We start from the raw sequence: 17,603 nt of genomic DNA, 5'->3' as shown, positions 1-17,603 counted from the left end.
ACAAATTTGGTCTTCGTATTATTTTGCCAAAACAAAGATTAAGTTGGAAGATAAGCCATATCGGTTCACTTCTTCAGGTACCTCCCCCACAAAAGTTCAAAAACGTTCGGAAAAAATTGTGCGAATGATAACTCTTGATGGGAATGACCGATTTGATCCATACTTAACACATCCTAATATATCTGTCAGATATAGATAAGGTTCGAATATGGACTACATTTGTCCACTCTTTCGGGTACCTCGAACCAAAAATTTTGGTTAAGTTCACTTTAATACCTGTTCTCGAATCACTTTTATTTTTGTTGAAGCAACTTGCATTCGATTCCTTCATTACGGCGGTAAAAAAAATGTTTCAGGGGCAAGTCCATACTTCTCGAGAAAACAGCCCGAAAGGTGTAAAAAACCCCTATGACAGCATGTGTAGTGGCTGGAGAGCACCACAACTCTCAAACGGATCAGCCGATTCGGTCCAAAATTTGGAAAATGTCACTTAAATGATATGCACGATATCCTTTGAGCGGGACAACTATTTTGGTCCAAACTCTGGATCTCTTAATATTTTGTCCAAATTTAGTTTAACTTCTAAAATGGTCCACATCGGTTCTCTCCTTAGGGTACCTCCCCCACAAACGTTCAAAATTTGTGTCTAAGTGCAGTTTAGTCCTGTGGAAATGTATACCGAAGGTACTTCTTGCGGTCCTGTTTACAGCGATATAATGTTTTCCGTGGACAAGTCCATGCTTCCTGACAAACTGGTCCAAAAGTTATACGATGGGCGCGATAACTATCGAAAAGATATGACTCCCAAAATAAGATCCACTTCCATAATGGACCAAGTCGGTCCATCCCTTCATGTAGCTCCTCCGCAACACTTTTAACTTTTATCCTAATCCACATTTTTATCGGGAAGTTCACATGTCCAAAATGTTCTGAAAATATTCTAAATACATTCGGTCTGTCCGTAGATGAACGTTCCAATTCACATAGGCTGAGGGTATATCTCTGTCGGCAAAGCCGACTGACATTTTTTACTTGTTTCCAATGATTTTTAATTTTAGGAATGCATTTGTGGAGAGAGCGAAAAGTATCCTCTCGATGTCGTATGCGTGTGACCGCACATACTCCATTTGGATTGGTGCCGGTGTGTTGCAAGCACATTCTCCTGCAAAGATGCTGAGGATCTGGTAGGGGCACTTTATCAAGCTTTTGGTATCGAATATGGGCGGTGATGAAGATGACGCAGAACCCATCACAAACGACGGCATAGAGTGTTTACCACCTAGCTAAAGAGAGTTCATGTCAGCAATTAATCGGATGAAAAACAATATAGTTCTTGGTTAAAGCTGCCAAAAACAAATATTTATAATAATGTGAATATAAATTTTACTTGTTTATAAAAGAGAACACCTTAGGATATACACCTAACAACAACAATAGTGGAAACAACAACAATCTTGATTGTTTTTGTAGTGGCAAACAAATTGTTCACGGTGGTGCTATTATTGTTTTCGCAACTGTATGTCAAAAGCTAAACCTGGCAAGGAAAGTAGAAAATATCACCTTTACAACGATGTGAAGTAGGTTGTCAAACAACAGAGATATTGCAATAGTCGGTAATGCATCCCTTTTTCCATTTTTTGTGCAATCACACTACAGGTCGGAATTTTGATCGGTTCCTTACGAAATGTTGGGGGTTGAAGAGGGTCTCACAGAGAAAGAAGGCTATTGATGGTTGGTGTACATCCCAATTTTCCATTTTTTTATTTGAGTTGTACTGACGATGCACTTAAATTCGTTTCAACAAAATTGAAAGCAAAGGCGCTAAGCTATCCCTATTTTAATATTTTGAATTTTACCAGTCAAAAGCTATGCACAGGGGTAGTTGTGTAGGGTATAACATAGTCGGCCCCAACCCGACTATAGCCTTGGCTCACTTGTTATATGTACGTTAGTAAATTGCTTGGGGGAACTGGGCGATGATTCAATTGTCTAGAGATTGTCGGTTATTAAATTGTTTGCCAACACATTTCTTCGTCGATAATCTATGTATTGTGGGCAGATGATTAATGACATCATCGGAAATAATTAATTGGACGTTGAAATTAGTTGGCAAATTTAATGTTTTATATAAATTAATGTATATATTGGGTAACAAAACAAAACTTTATTGGCTACAGAGTTAAGTGATTTTAAAGCTTTAAATGTAAAACTTACCCCAAAATGTTATTAACTGGCGTTTGTCCGATTTTGATCTGAAAAGAAAAATGATATGGTGGTTCATTAAAATAATTTTGAAAAACTTCGTCGATTTTTATAATTTCATATTTACGTTGTATTTATTTAAAAATAATAATTTTGTTTAGGTTTTTAAAAACTATTTCCCACGAACATACGTGAAGGTGATGGGAAGACTTCCTACATATAATTAAAATAATGATTTGTTCCATATCAAACTTTTATCGCCGAGTCCAAATGGCGTTGCAAAAATAGTTCGACATCATAAATTTTCAAATATTTATTTCCATCAAACATTGTCTTTTGTTTAGTTAGTTCTTAATTTACCAATCCTAGTCGACGCAGTATGTAGTTGTTTCCACATTTTCTCTATTAAATTTAATTACTGGACCTCACCAAATAAGCTCTGCTAATATTGCTCGATAGCACTTTATTTATGCCAAGTCAACAAGCTTATTACACAATATTACTCATTAAATTTTAAACATGATTTGTCACTTTCTAAACATAATTTCTTCCTTAGTTTCTCTTTCTCTCCCTAGCTATAATTTATTGCTAAGATTTTACTATTAACAAAGATTTTAGATACATAAATTTTTTAATAAACCATGACAGTAATTTGTTGTTCGGCAAATGTTCGAAGCCAATCTTATGCTTACTACCCTGGTTGACTTAATAAATATTTATTTATATCCACTTAAAAGGACAGTGGCAAACACAAACCCCATCTAGATAATACATTTGTTAAGACAATCTACATAAATATGTGCTCAAGTAATACGGAGATCTAAGACTTCAACAAACTTCAACACCATCTTGAATGAAGAAAGTGCAGAAACTACTACCACTACTTGCATAATATATTAACCTGACCATTATCGGGTTTGTTATTATGATTATCATTACTATTATTATGACCCCTTGGTCGTTTTCTTCTTCTTCAGCTTCTAGCTCTAGCTGTGTTTAGTTAATCTAATCATAATATAATGCTGTGGCTTGTTTCCAACAAGTTATGCTTTACAAAAGGATTTATGAGTAAGTGTTTGTGCGAGTGTTTGCATCACTGCTATGTGGTTAGTTCATGCTTCAGATTAATATTAATTATAATTTGCATAATTCATGCGATTACCCATAAACCTACAACAGGGAAAACACCAAGACGAAGAACATGAAGAAGAAGAACAAGGCGACCTATTTAAATATTTACTTAAACGTCCATCATTGCTCCCATAATTTAACATAAAATTAAATCATGAAATGTTTAATTTTCTCATCCCATTTCACTGTCAAAGTTAAGTAGTAGTTAAAAAAATATTTAAACATTTTATGAAATATTTTTAGAATGCAAAATATTTAAAACGGCAAAGATGTTGCTTTGCTGTCAAAGCTCAGATCTGTCCTAATTTAATTATTATGTATTCCCTCAGCATGTACATAAACAAAGGCAGCCTAACCAATATGTATTTCACAAAACAATCTTCTAATCCTGACCCTTGACGAGAGATTTTAAATTTAACATATATAATTTTTTTAAACGATTAAATATAAAATTTAAAATATAAAATATAAAAAATATGAAAGGGTATATTGCAACATCGGGTGACGTAGGGGATGGAAGATACCAAGGAACGGTCCTGACCGGTTTTAACATGGCAAAGCCCAGGTCCCAGGTCTTGGTCCCTCTTTCATCTCAAGTGGACACTGACCTCCCCGTGGTGTCACCTGGGGAACTGCCTTTAACACCCGTTAAAGGTAGTGAGCTAACATGTGCCGCGCGTTCACCCATAAGAACGTTAAAAACTTGGGTTTGGGCGTCGGGTTAGTAACCCTCCCCTAGAAAAAAACAGCCTACTATGAAAAAACGAAAGAAAAGAAAAACAAACCCTTCTAAAGTTGACGAACCCCGCAAACGTTTTAAGGACCATGATCTGCGAATCTGCACCTGGAATGTTCGCACTCTTTATAGAGAAGGTGCAGTCTTCGCATTGGCAGACGTACTTGGAAAGTACAAAGCCGATATTACTGCCATACAGGAAATACGATGGACTGGGAAAGATGTCACAACAACACCTAAAGGTGACGCACTGTATTATAGCTGCCATGACACAAAGCATGAGTTTGGTTGCGGTTTTGTAGTTGGTCGGAGGTTAAAACATCTGGTCTCCAGCTTCACCCCAGTGAATGAAAGACTTGCTACAATTCGATTTAAAGCAAAATTCTTCAACATCAGCTTTATCTGCGCTCATGCCCCAACAGAAGACAAGGACGAACAGACCAAAGATATATTCTACGAGAGCTTAGAAGAAACATATGACCGTTTTCCTGCCCATGACATTAAAATTGTTCTAGGCGATTTTAATGCCAAAATTGGAAAGGAGAATATCTTTGGACAAACAGTTGGGAAATTCAGTCTACATAGTGAAACATCAGACAATGGAATGAGGCTGACAGACTTCGCAGCGGCAAAAAACATGGTAGTTAGCAGTACCAGATTTAAGCATCTCGATATTCATAAGGGCACTTGGCTGTCTCCAGACCAAAGAACAATAAATCAAATTGATCACGTTGTGATAGATGGAAGACATTCATCGAGCGTGTTGGATGTACGATCGTTCCGAGGAGCAAACATAGATTCGGACCATTACCTCGTTGCAGCAAAGGTACGTACCCGTCTAAACGTTGCAAATAAAGCACGTACAGACACAACACGAAAGTTGGACATCGCCAAGCTGCAAACACAACAGATAGCCACAGCATATTCCACTCAACTGACCCAATTGCTTAATGATAGCGCTTCTCGTCCCGATAACATATCAGCACAATGGCAAAATATTGCCCACTCCATGCAAACAGCCGCAAAATCAATACTTGGATACCAGAGACCTCCACCAAAGAATCCGTGGTATGACCAGGAGTACCGTGCTGCTACCGAAGAAAAAATGCGGCATATAGGGCTACTTTACAATCAGTAGCAACGCGTAGCGCACGAGAGAGGTATCGGGAGAAAAGGATAGAGGAGAAACGTCTTTTCCGCAGGAAAAAGAGAGAAATGGAAAAGAGGGAGTGTGAACAAATGGAGATGTACAGGAGACAGAACGAAGTCCGAAAATTCTACCAAAGAGTGAAGCATCAAACTGATGGCTTTGGTACAGGAATATCCTCCTGTAGAGATCAACAAGGTAATTTGGTAACTGATACAGATAGATGGAAAGAACATTTTTCCAAACTGTTGGTATCCGATAGCAGTGAAGACGGCGAAGATACCACAGATCCAATCCCAGATGATGGTATTGAATGTATACCGCCCAGCCAAGATGAGGTAAGGACAGCAATAAACCTGCTGAAGAATAATAAGGCGGCAGGAGCAGATGGCCTACCAGCCGAGCTGTTCAAAACCGGAGGCGACACGCTGATAAGGTGTATGCATCAGCTAGTTAGCACCATCTGGCAGGAAGAACGCGTACCCGACGATTGGAACGTGAGCATCCTATGTCCAGTCCACAAGAAGGGTGATAAGACTGTGTGCTCCAATTATAGGGGCATAAGTCTGCTCCCTATTGCATATAAGATACTATCTGGCATATTGTGTGAGAGACTAAAGCCTATGGTCAATGAAATTATTGGACCCTATCAGTGCGGCTTTAGACCTGGCAAATCCATCATTGACCAGATATTTACCTTGAGACAAATCCTGGAAAAGTCCCAAAAAATGCAGATCGACACCTTCCATCTTTTCGTCGATTATAAAGCAGCATTCGACAGCCCTATACGTTCAAAGGGGTTCCAAGCCATGTCTGATTTTGGTATTCCTGCAAAGCTCATTCGACTTTGTAGAATGACATTAACTGAGACGAGATCCTCAGTTAAAATTGGAAAGAACCTCTCCGAAGAGTTTACTACCAAAAGAGGTTTCAGACAAGGAGACGACCTGTCGTGTGATCTATTCAACATCCTGCTGGAAAAGGTCATACGAGACGCGAAGGTCAAAAGAAATGGAACGATATACACGAACAGCCACATGTTACTGGCTTATGCCGACGACATTGACATCATGGGTCGATCGGTAAAGGAAGTAACTGACACCTTTGCAAAAGTCGAAAGAGAATCTGCTAAAGTTGGTCTGGCAGTAAACGGCGTGAAAACCAAGTTGATGGTATCGACGCGTAATATGTCCATAAACACCGCACCATCTGTGAATGTTGGTACCTATAATTTTGAGGTAGTAAAGGACTTCGTCTACCTCGGCACCGCCATAAACACAACAAATAAAATCAGTTGTGAAATACGAAGAAGAATAGTGTTGGCTAACAGATGCTACTTTGGGCTGAGTAAGCAGTTTAGGAATAAAGCCACCTCTCGTCAAACAAAAATAACACTGTACAAAACACTGATACTACCCGTGCTAATGTATGGTTCCGAAGCATGGGTACTTGCTCAAGCAGATAAGGCAGTGCTTTGTGTGTTTGAGAAAAAATTCTTCGAAAGATCTACGGGCCAATCTGTGTTGACGGCGAATATCGGCGTCGTATGAACATCGAGCTGTATCAACTATACAATGACATCAATATAGTTGAACGAATCGAGATACAACGATTGCGATGGCTAGGCCATGTTATAAGAATGAGTGATGATGAACCCGCTAAAAAGGCGTATAAATACGGGCCGCATGGAGGTTCTCGCAGATCTGGAAGGCCAAAGCTTCGTTGGAGCGAACAAGTGAAACGAGATATCACAAAGCTACATATCCCAGATTGGGAAAATACAGCAGCAAACAGAGAGGATTGGAGATTTTTTCTTAGTTCGGCTTATGGAACAAATGTTCTGTAAAAGGCCAGCTAAGTAAAGTAAGTAAGTATATTGCAACATCGCCTAAAAGTAAGATAGACTATAAGAATTTTTGAAATTCCGTATCGATCTGGAGATATAGCCTCAGAATCAGAGGTACCTCCAAAAAATGTGGATTTTGTATGCTGATTTCTAACGAACGGTTACAGATACAGTCTCCAAAATTGGAATAAGTAACGGAATTTGGTATAGAAATAAATTTGCATCACTATATACAAATCGGTTCAGATTTGTATATAGCTCCCATATATGTATATATTCTGCAGCTATGTATGTAAAATTTCCATTAATTTTGCAATGTGTGACGGAATTTGATCAAGAAATAAATATGCCAAATTATATTTAAATCGGTTCAGATTTGGATATAGCTCCCATATATATTTTTGGTAGGTTTCATGCACCACACACAGCACTGAGCGGGTAGATAACACTTTCTTATCTCCTTTATTTGTTCATTAAAGTATTAAAATTCGTAGCATTTAAAGTTAATATAATTATAGTTATTCCTTTCTATTTTATGTAGCGAAGCGCACCGAGTTCAGCAAGTAAAGTATAAAATATAAAATACAAAATATAAAAAATAATAAATATATTATATAAAATATAAATTATAAAACATAAAATATAAGATATAATATAAAATATCAAATATAAGATATAAAATATTATGTGGGGAATATTACTTTTCAATTTTCCACTTTCTGTTTAAAAAATATTTTCAATCACGTAGTCATTGATATTTATTTTTTGTTTGTCAATGTTTTGAAAATTTTCCAAAATAATTTTTATTCAGTTAGAAACCTTCGTTCATGTAATTTGGAATTTTAATCAACGAAAATTTTGTTAGAAAATATTAAAACCTCGTTTTCTACATTGGTGACCCGCGAAAATTTGATTAATAATGGCGAATTCCGACGATGAATAATTTTCCTCTGCTTCTTCATCTCCACCTATTGGAATATCACGTGTTGGTGTAAAAATTCCACCATTTTAGAAGACAAATACTAAGCTTTGGTGGAATTACGCAGGATGAAACAAAATACCATACATTGCACAAAATACCACTTGTATGGGAAGGTGCGACAAAAATATTTATAATCGTCCGATCAATCTGATTTCTGATCTGATTTTTTAAAAAAAATACTGTAGCCAAAAAATCACCAATATGGGTCCAGTTTTTCCTATAGCCCCCATGTAGAGGTACCTTACGAAATTCTCTCCCTCGAAATTCTAGTCAATCTCGTGATACTTCTGGACGTCTATGCTGGTATCATTTCAAATTTGGAAATAAGGCATCCAAGTGTCGTCCACCGTGTACATATAAGACGGAAAACTAAAAACTCCTTCGTCTATGGTGACGGATGAAGGGGGTTTGAAGCTTTGTCGCCTTATTTTAAGAGACACACATAATAATCAGCAGTTCCTCGTGGATACCGGAGCGGATGTGTCTGTGATATCCGCCGCCAATAACACTACTATAAGAACTTATGGTGAAAAAATCCTTGAGCTGAATCTTGGTTTGCGAAGAAATTTTGTTTGGCCATTTATAATTGCTGACGTACCACAATCAATTGTTGGGTCCGATTTTCTGAAGCATTTCGATTTGCTAGTTGATTTTAGAAGACACTGCCTAATTGACAAGAAAACAAACATGAAAATTGTATGCTCAATATATAACGAACAGCAAATTTCATCTGTAACAAGCAATACGACTCCAAGAGATTCCACTTTTCACTCTCTTTTAGAAGACTTCAAGGATATCACTAAACCGTCTAATAAATTGTGTCATGTCAAACATTCCGTGAAACATCACTTTGAAACTCCTCCGAAACGGCTGGACCGAATTTGATGAAATTTTGTATGTGGAGTTTTTAGGTCTGAGAATAGGTTGTAAGTTATTTTTTATACGGCTAATTGTAGTGACCGGTGGTCCGCCCTTGTTTGCAATACTATGGTATTTACTGTCTTGACCCTGAATGGTCATGGCGGATGTGAAATATCCCGGTCAAAATAATATTTTCAACAATATATTATTTCAGATATTATACCTAATTTTAGTAAGTGCGTATCAGTCGGCTTCCCCGACAGAGGTATACCCTCAGCCGGTGTTGATTGAAATACTTTTTTCCCAAAAAAACGTATGTAGTTAGGGGGATTTTCAAAATTTAGGGCGTATTAACCGACAAAAATATAGATAGGATTAAAGCTCAAAAATTTGCGGAGATATCGATAGATAGAGCTTTTCTATCACACTAGCCTACGAAAAACATAATATCACTGTAAACAGGGTCACTAGGAAAACCTTTAGTAAAAATGTCCAAAGGATCCTCGAACAGACCCTTAACCACACAAAAACGTTGAACATTTGTGAGGGTGGTACCACAAGGATTGGACAGATAGGGCCAAAATTTGAACATAAACCACGTTACAACAATCTTTAGAAGTCCAAAGTTTGGACCAAATCGGTTGCTACGTCTATGAGAAATAGCGCGTATCATTTTAGCGAATATTTTGGAAATTTTGTGGTGGAGGTACCGGAAGGAGTGGACCTATAGCATCACCTTCGAATGTCATTTAATTTTCGAAGAAATATTACAATATCCAAAGAGTGGACGAACGCAGCATTCTGTTGAAGCCACTACATATGGTGCCATAGCGGGGTTTTGACACCTTTCGGGCTGTTTTCTCAACATGTATGGACCACCCCCCTGAAAATACTTTTACTGCCGCAATTAAGGCAGCAAATGCAAGTCACTTCAACAAAAATCAAAGTGATTCGAGAGCAGGTATTAAAGTGAATTTATCCAATTTTTTTTGTGGGAGGTATCCGAAGGAGTGGACAAATATAGTCCATATTCGAACCTGATCTATATGTGGTAGATAATTTAGGATGTGTAAAGTATGGACCAAATGGGTCACTCCCATCAAGAGTTAACGTGCGCACAATTTTTCCGAACATTTTTGAACTTTTGTGGAGAGGTACCTGAAGGAGTGGACTGATATGGCTTATCTTCCCACTTAAACTAAGTTTGCTCAAAATATTACGAAGGCCACATTTTGGACCGAAACGGCAGATCCGTTCAAGAGGATATCTTACGCTCCAACCACTACACACGGTGTCATAGGAGTTTTTTGCTATTTTCTCAGGAACTTGTACCGTCGTATGGGGGACAGTGAATAAAGGTTGCTACAACAAAAATCAAAGCGATTTGAACTTTTCCGAAATTTTGTGTGGGAGGTACCCGAAGGAGTGGACGATATTGTAGCCTTATCTATGTCTGGTACACATTTCACGATGTGCATGTATGAACCAAATCAGTTACTCCCTTCAAGAGTTATCGTGCGCACAAATTTTCCGAACTTTTGAGGGGGAGGTTCCTCACAAAATATTACGATAGCCAAATTTTGGACCAAATCGGCTCATCCATTTTAGAGTTATCGTGCGCACCAGCCAGCCAGACAGACAGATGGACGGACGGACATTGCTAAATCGAAACATACTTGGGGTTTAAAACCATTATTTCGATGAGGCACATTTTGCAAGTATCAAAGTGTATATACCCTTTCTAGCCTAAAGGCTGAGAGTATAATGACGAATATCACAACTTTGGTTGGCGACCTTCCAAAAAAGTCTGACTATGAAAGTAGAAAATCACATCTTTGCAATGATGCAAAGTAGGTTGGTGTAGGTGGCCAAATAACGGAGATATCGCAATAGTCGGTAATACATCCCATTTTTCCATTTTTTTAATCACGCTACAGGTCGTAATTTTGATCGTATCGTCACGAAATTTTAGGGGGTTGATGGGGGTCCCACGGAGAAAGAAGCCTTTTGATGGTTGGTGTACATCCTACTTTTTCATTTTGTTTATTTGAGTTGTACTGGCGATGCACTTAAATGCGTTTCAACAAAATTGACCTGTATTAATGAAGACACTGAGAGCAAAGGCGTTAAGCTATCCCAATTTTAATATTTTGAATTTTACCAGTCAATAGCCTATGCACAGGGGTAGTGGTTTAGCGTATCACATAGTCGGCCAAGACCCGACTATAGCATTGGTTCACTTGTTCTTAAATAAATTGGTTTTGAATGAAAATGAATGACTAAGTTTGCACCAAACACACTAAGCTAAATATAATAAAACTTAAACACTTCATATCTTGTATAAATCGAGAAAAATGGAGGTTGAAAAAAATGCTGTAGGCGGTTCTATTCAAGTGAGCTGCAGTGTACGATCATACACAATCGTTAGTGCAGTGCAAATGAAATGTAAAGCAATGAATATTTAAAACCTACCTTCAATAAAAAAAACGTCTTTACCTCTTGGGACGACATTTTCCATTCATTTCATTTTACGCGCTAAAATCCTTGTATTTTGTTCCAATTTAACTTTACCGCCAATCAAATTCCAAAGAAAATTCCTTCTATCACAACTTCAATACGAACAACAAAAATTTCAATGTGAATTGAAATTTCTTAACGGTGTTAGGTGTTGTATTGGGATTGCTATGGATTCGAATAGATTTGAAACACGCGTAGGTGTTTTGAAGAGTGTGTGTGTAAATGCTGCGTGCATGGATTTTGTGGGACATTTTGTGTACGTGCGTGAACCTTTGTTCTGGTTTGTGGCTACAAACAAACGGTACCTTAACCCGACACGTCAATGCGGATTGAGAGCAAAAGCACAAAAAGGAGGTTAACAAGAAAAGGGATTTGAAAAAAGAAGTATAGGCTTATTTTTCAGCAAAACAGAATTAGTATGTGAAGTTTGGGGAAAAAAGAAAAAGAGGGAATTTCAAATCAATACATTTTCCCAACTGAACACTCTGTTTGGAATATGCTTTTCGTAATTTATCCTAAACTTTTTTTCAAAAATGTCTTGTTATATCCGAAAAAAACTTAAAGCCTTCAATGCAACACATGGCCATTAAGTACAAAAACACACATATATGTGTCGTGTCGTGTCTACATACATATCATCCGACCCATATACATATGACATATGCACGTACATACGTATGAACATAGAGACGACCACTAAAGACATGTTTTGTATGGCAATGTGACGCTTGTTAAACAAAACCCTATCTGAATTTAAATAAGTCCTTCCTTTCCCAAAAAAGTTGTTTTCCAAGGAAACGTTCATTCAATTTGGGGTTTCATTCTTTTTATTTGGCAACCTATTTCTCTGTCGACATTTTAATGGGACATAACAGCAGAAGATTTCCAAGAGATTTTATTTTGTTGTTATTAAACGTAGTAAACAAGGGTAAATAACCTTCAGAGCTTAGCAATGGAAATGGGAATTTAAAATTCGTTTAAGCATAAAAATTATTTATTTATTTAAAGTTAAATAAATAGTTAGATTAGATTATACTTTTTTATAAATCTTCGATGACATATTGCACAGATACATAAAACAAAAATGAAATGATTTCTTATAGCGGTTTATTATAAATAAAGCCCTGCCTATTCGTCTGCCTGGCTGGTGCGACCGATAATTCCCTAACGGATCAACCGATTTGGATTTCGTAGTATTTTGTCCTGAGGTAGCATAAGTTCGAAGATGGTGCCAATCCACCCACTCTTTCGGGTACCCTCGCCACAAAATTTTGAAATTTTTTGTTAATCTGGTACGGATCGCTTTGGTATGTTAATAGCTGATAGTCCTTGTGAGCTATTACGACGGTGTGTGTTTTTCGGGCATATCCATACTTCATGGTATAATGGCCCAAATAATTAATAAGTACGACACTTACGAATTTAGTATCCGGTTTAGACGAAATCGTAAAATGTTTTACAAATGCATATAAAGTTCCAAGAAGGTCTTATCGGATAACACATTCGGGTAGCAGGGCTGTATATAGAAGATTTCGTGGACTAGTCCATGCTTCCTAATATAGTGGACTAAAAGCTCTAAAAATTACTGATTACCTATAACTATCGAAGAGACTACCGAAAGTATTTTTTTACTGAACTGACTAATGTACATTTTGTTAAACTTTCCACTTTTTTGGGTAGACTGGCATGATTATTTGTGGTAGTACTGTACTCCCGACGGGCGAGCGATAGCCGCGCAATAAGCTAGCATGCTAGACCACCAGTAAATTACCATTTGAAGTAATTTGACATTTTAAGGTCCTTGCAGTCATGAAACTTCTCCACCACAAATATTTAACATAGGTAAATTTTCTGGTATACCCCAAATAAAACGGTACTTTCCGATTTTGGGTATTTTAACTAAATTTGCGATCCGAATTAGCTGTAATTTGGCATTTGAGGTTCTTAGTGGTCACAACATCTCCTGAGAAATTCGACAAACGAACAAGAGAAGGCAAATCATTCTGCATCATGACAATGTGGGCGTTCACACATCGATTCAAACCTGCGTTTGTTTGACCAAAATTAATGTGGAATTGATGGCACTTCCGCCGTACAGCCTTGACAGGGAATCCAATGACTTCAATTGATTCCAGCACATCAAGAAAAAAAGGCGTGGTCAACAATTTTTGTTGCCTGAAGATGCTGTAAATATTCGCTGATGCTAAATATTCGCGGTTTTATTGTTAGGCCAGATAGTTATCGTTCAGCCCTCCTATATATGTATATAATCGGCTGTCAATGGCGTTTAATATGAATCGAAAAAATAAAAAATAAATATGCCTTCCGGATTAAAAATCAATTTTTTCAATATTTATTGAGCACATTCTTAAAATTAACAAGTAAAAAAGTGTCAGTCGGCTTTGCCGACAGATATATACCCTCAGCCAATGTGAAGTGAAACTTTCACCTACGGGCAGATCGAATGTATTTACGGAACCTTGTGGCCCTTTTTAAACATTTGAACTTGCCGACAAAAATGTATAATAGGAATTAACTGCACTATGACACAAATGATGATATTTTGTGGGAAAGGTACCCTTAGGAAGCACCGATATGGGCCATTTTAGAAGTTAAATTAAATATTGACAAAATATTAGGAGATCCTTAGTTTGGACCAAATTGGTTGGCCCCATTCACGTGATATCGTCCTAGCATTTTAGTGATATATTAAAATTTGGGGAGAAGTACGGGAAGTTGAGGACCAGTATTGTCCCATGCAACTAACTTTGGATATAATATGACGAAGACCAACTTTTGGACCAAATCGGTTGAACAGTTCGAGAGTTATCGTGCTCTCCGATCGCCACATATGGTGACATAGGGTTTTTTTTACACCTTTCTGGCTGTTTTTCCAAGAAATATTGACTTGCCTCTGAAAAAACTTTTACCGTCGTAATGGAGGCAGCGAATGCAAATCGTTTCAACAAAAATCAAAGTGATTCGAGAGCAGTTCTTAAAGTGAACTTATCCGAAATTTTGTGTGAGAGGTACCAGAAGGAGTAGACAAATATAGTCAATATTCAACCCTGATACATATTGTAGATATATTAGGATGTGCAAAGTATGGATTACATCGGTCAATCCCTTCAAATGTTATCGTGCGCACAATTTTTCCGAACATTTTTTAACTTTTATGGGGGAGGTTTCTGAAGGAGTGGACCGATATGGCTTATCTTCGAATTTAAACTTTGTTTGGACAAAATATTACGAAGACCAAATTTTGGACCGAATCGGCAGATCCGTTCAAGAGTTATCTTGCGCTCCAACCACTACACATGGTGTCATAAGGTTTTTTGCACCTTTAAGGCTAGTTTCTAAGGAAGTGTGGACTTGCACCTGATGAAACTTGTACCGTCGTATGGAGGGCAGTAAATACAATTTGTTGCAACAAAAACCAAAGCGATTCGAGAGCAGGTCCTAATCTGAACTTATCCGAAAATTTGTGTGAGAGGCACCCGCAGGAATGGACCGATTGAGTCCATATTGAAACCTTATCTAAGTCTGGTACACATTTCATGATGGACAAAGTATGGACCAAATCGGTTACTTCAAGAGTTATCGTGTGCAAAAATTTTCCGAACATTTTCGAACTTTTGTGGGGGAGGTACTGGAAGGAGTGGACCGATATAGCTCATCTTCGAACTTACACTAAGTTTGGACAAAATATTACGAAAGCCAACCGAACCGAATCGGTTCATCCTTTAGAGAGTTATCGTGCGCTGCAGCCAGCCAGACAGACGGACGGACATTGCTAAATTAACTCCAAATTGTCTGAAACACATTTCGTCCAAACATACTTGGGGTCTAAAACCATTATTTCGATGAGGCACATTTTGCCCGTATGAAAGTGTATATACCCTCTTTAGCATAAATGCTGAGGGTATAAATATCATGGCCCAAAGCCTTAAAGAGTTCATTCTTCTAATATATGAACACATTTATTTAGTTTATATTTTCCCCTATACTCCAAATTCCAAACAAAATTAATTTTTAATTCAGAAAAAATAGCACCAATCTATTGTTGTTGTTGCAGCTGTTATTCTTTAGTTATTTCATTCCCATAAAAATCAATTCCATTTGATAATTTCTTTTCTTCACAGCATTTCAATACCGGTACCACTGCTTGGTCCTGTCTTCAACAAAGTCTATCTTTTTTCTTTTGACTATTGACTTTAGATGTTTACATTGCTGTCGTTTTAAATCCATAGATGAAGGATCTCTCCAATTGTCACTCCTCTCCTTTCCCAAATACCATAAATACTTCATTGGATTTGTAGTTCAACAATTCGGAGATCTCATCTTCTTCTTCTTTTTCTTCTACTCCTTTCATTCATTTTATGTTTTGGCTTGTTTAAGATTCGACAAGTGAAAGAAAATGAAATGGAAATGTAAACAATATCTGGTGAATGCTCACAGACTTTACAATGAATTTTCTTTCACAGCTTTCCGTTTATATCGCCATTTTGTGTTGTTGTTATTCATTTTCGAGTAGTTTTTTCCATTTGTCTTCCATTGTGGATATTTGTTTTCATTTTGTGTGTATTGATTATTGAACTGTATTGGGGGGGGGGGGGTTAGATAGGCCAGATTTCATTTAATGTGTCTTTGAATGAATGTGTGAATTCATGTGTTGACTTTGGTGTGTGTGTCTTTGTGCTGCTGCTGTTTTCTTTTCTACGAAAGTCGAAAGAACTCAAATAGTTATTCCCAACATCTTGTTTGCCTAGTGTGGCACGAGTTTTGCTATTTTCCTGAGAAGCCTTCAGTTGTGTAGTTTTTTTTTTTGTTCAGTATTGGGGTAATGATATTCGATTTTAAGTTGTCTTCGCATGCCATTCAATGTGTCCTTGAACGGTCCTTTAATCTCATATCTTCAGTTGCTATTGAAATATCCAATAAAAGACTGAAATCTCTGGTGACAGTGATACTATTCGATAATAGTTATTGGGGGATTTGTAAGTCAATTATTTTAACAAGGGCCAAAGGGCCTTACAAGATACGAGTATTACAATGTATCGGAATTTTATTCAAATTAACTGAAATTTAAAAGTCAAATTGAAGTAAAATATACCATAATCTAATAATATAGGGTGTTTTTTTAAGCTAGATAGAACTTTAAATTGTAAAAAGTAACACAAAAAATTAAATTTTGATGCAACTTTTTTTTATTTGTTTCAGTATACTCTGACAAATCATCATGAATAGACTCACGCTTGAACAACGCTACGAAATTATCCAAATTTACTTTGAAAATCAGTCGTCGATTCGCGCAACTTATAGACGACTTCGTCATTTGTATGGCGTACATAATCGTCCATCTGAACAAGCGCATTTTTGGCTTAACGGGTTTGTTAATAAGCAAAATTGCCGCATATGGAGTGAGACCAATCCACAAGAGACCCTACAGACTCCATTACATCCAGAAAAATGCACCATATGGTGCGGTTTTCACGCTGGTGGCATCATCGGACCTTATTTCTTCAAAAATGAGGCCGGAGCTCGCGTTACGGTCAATGGAGATCGTTACCGCACCATGATCAATGATTTTTTGTTTGAAAATATGGATGACATTGATCCGGAGGAGATGTGGTTTCAACAGGATGGCGCTACGTACCATACGGCGAACGCAACCATCGACTTATTGAAATCAAAATTTGGCGATAAGTTGATTTCGAGAAGTGGACCTGCCAATTGGCCTCCAAGGTCGTGCGATTTGACACCTCTCGATTATTTCCTGTGGGGCTACGTGAAGTCACTGGTTTATGCTGATAAACCAGCAACAATTGATGCCTTGGAGGCCAGCATTGTTCGTGTTATTCGTGACATACGGCCAGCAGTGCTCGAAAAAGTGGCCGAAAATTAGACGTCCAGAATGCACTTCGTCAAGAACAGCCGCGGTGTCCATATGCCCGAAGTCATTTTCAAGTGTTAATGTCACGTATTGATCTTTCGAATAAAAAAAAATTTTGATTACAATTTAATTTTTTGTGTTATTTTTTACAATTTCAAGTTCTATCGCGCTTAAAAAAACACCCTGTATAACAAGGTCAAATATCATTTGTGTGTTCTTTGTATATATTTCCGAGTTTTGAGCAGGCAATGATGATGGACAATGAATGCTGGCTAACAATAAAATAAT

The 17,603-nt window shown here is 37.4% G+C and overlaps 1 long non-coding RNA gene across 1 annotated transcript in view; it reads right to left on the bottom strand.

Annotated features, from left to right (window-relative positions):
* The window catches only part of LOC141398981 (uncharacterized), a 647,890-nt gene that overhangs the window by 418,100 nt on the left and 212,187 nt on the right, over positions 1–17,603 (bottom strand). Inside the window, exon 2 of the long non-coding RNA XR_012411742.1 lies at positions 2,215–2,252. This is a non-coding gene — a long non-coding RNA (uncharacterized lncRNA). The remainder of the gene's footprint in view (positions 1–2,214; positions 2,253–17,603) is intronic.

This window comes from Musca autumnalis, unplaced genomic scaffold (assembly GCF_047663935.1).
Source record: "Musca autumnalis isolate F117 unplaced genomic scaffold, ASM4766393v1 scaffold_3, whole genome shotgun sequence".
Lineage (NCBI taxonomy): Eukaryota > Metazoa > Arthropoda > Insecta > Diptera > Muscidae > Musca > Musca autumnalis.
This window is presented reverse-complemented; position numbering and strand designations above follow the sequence as displayed.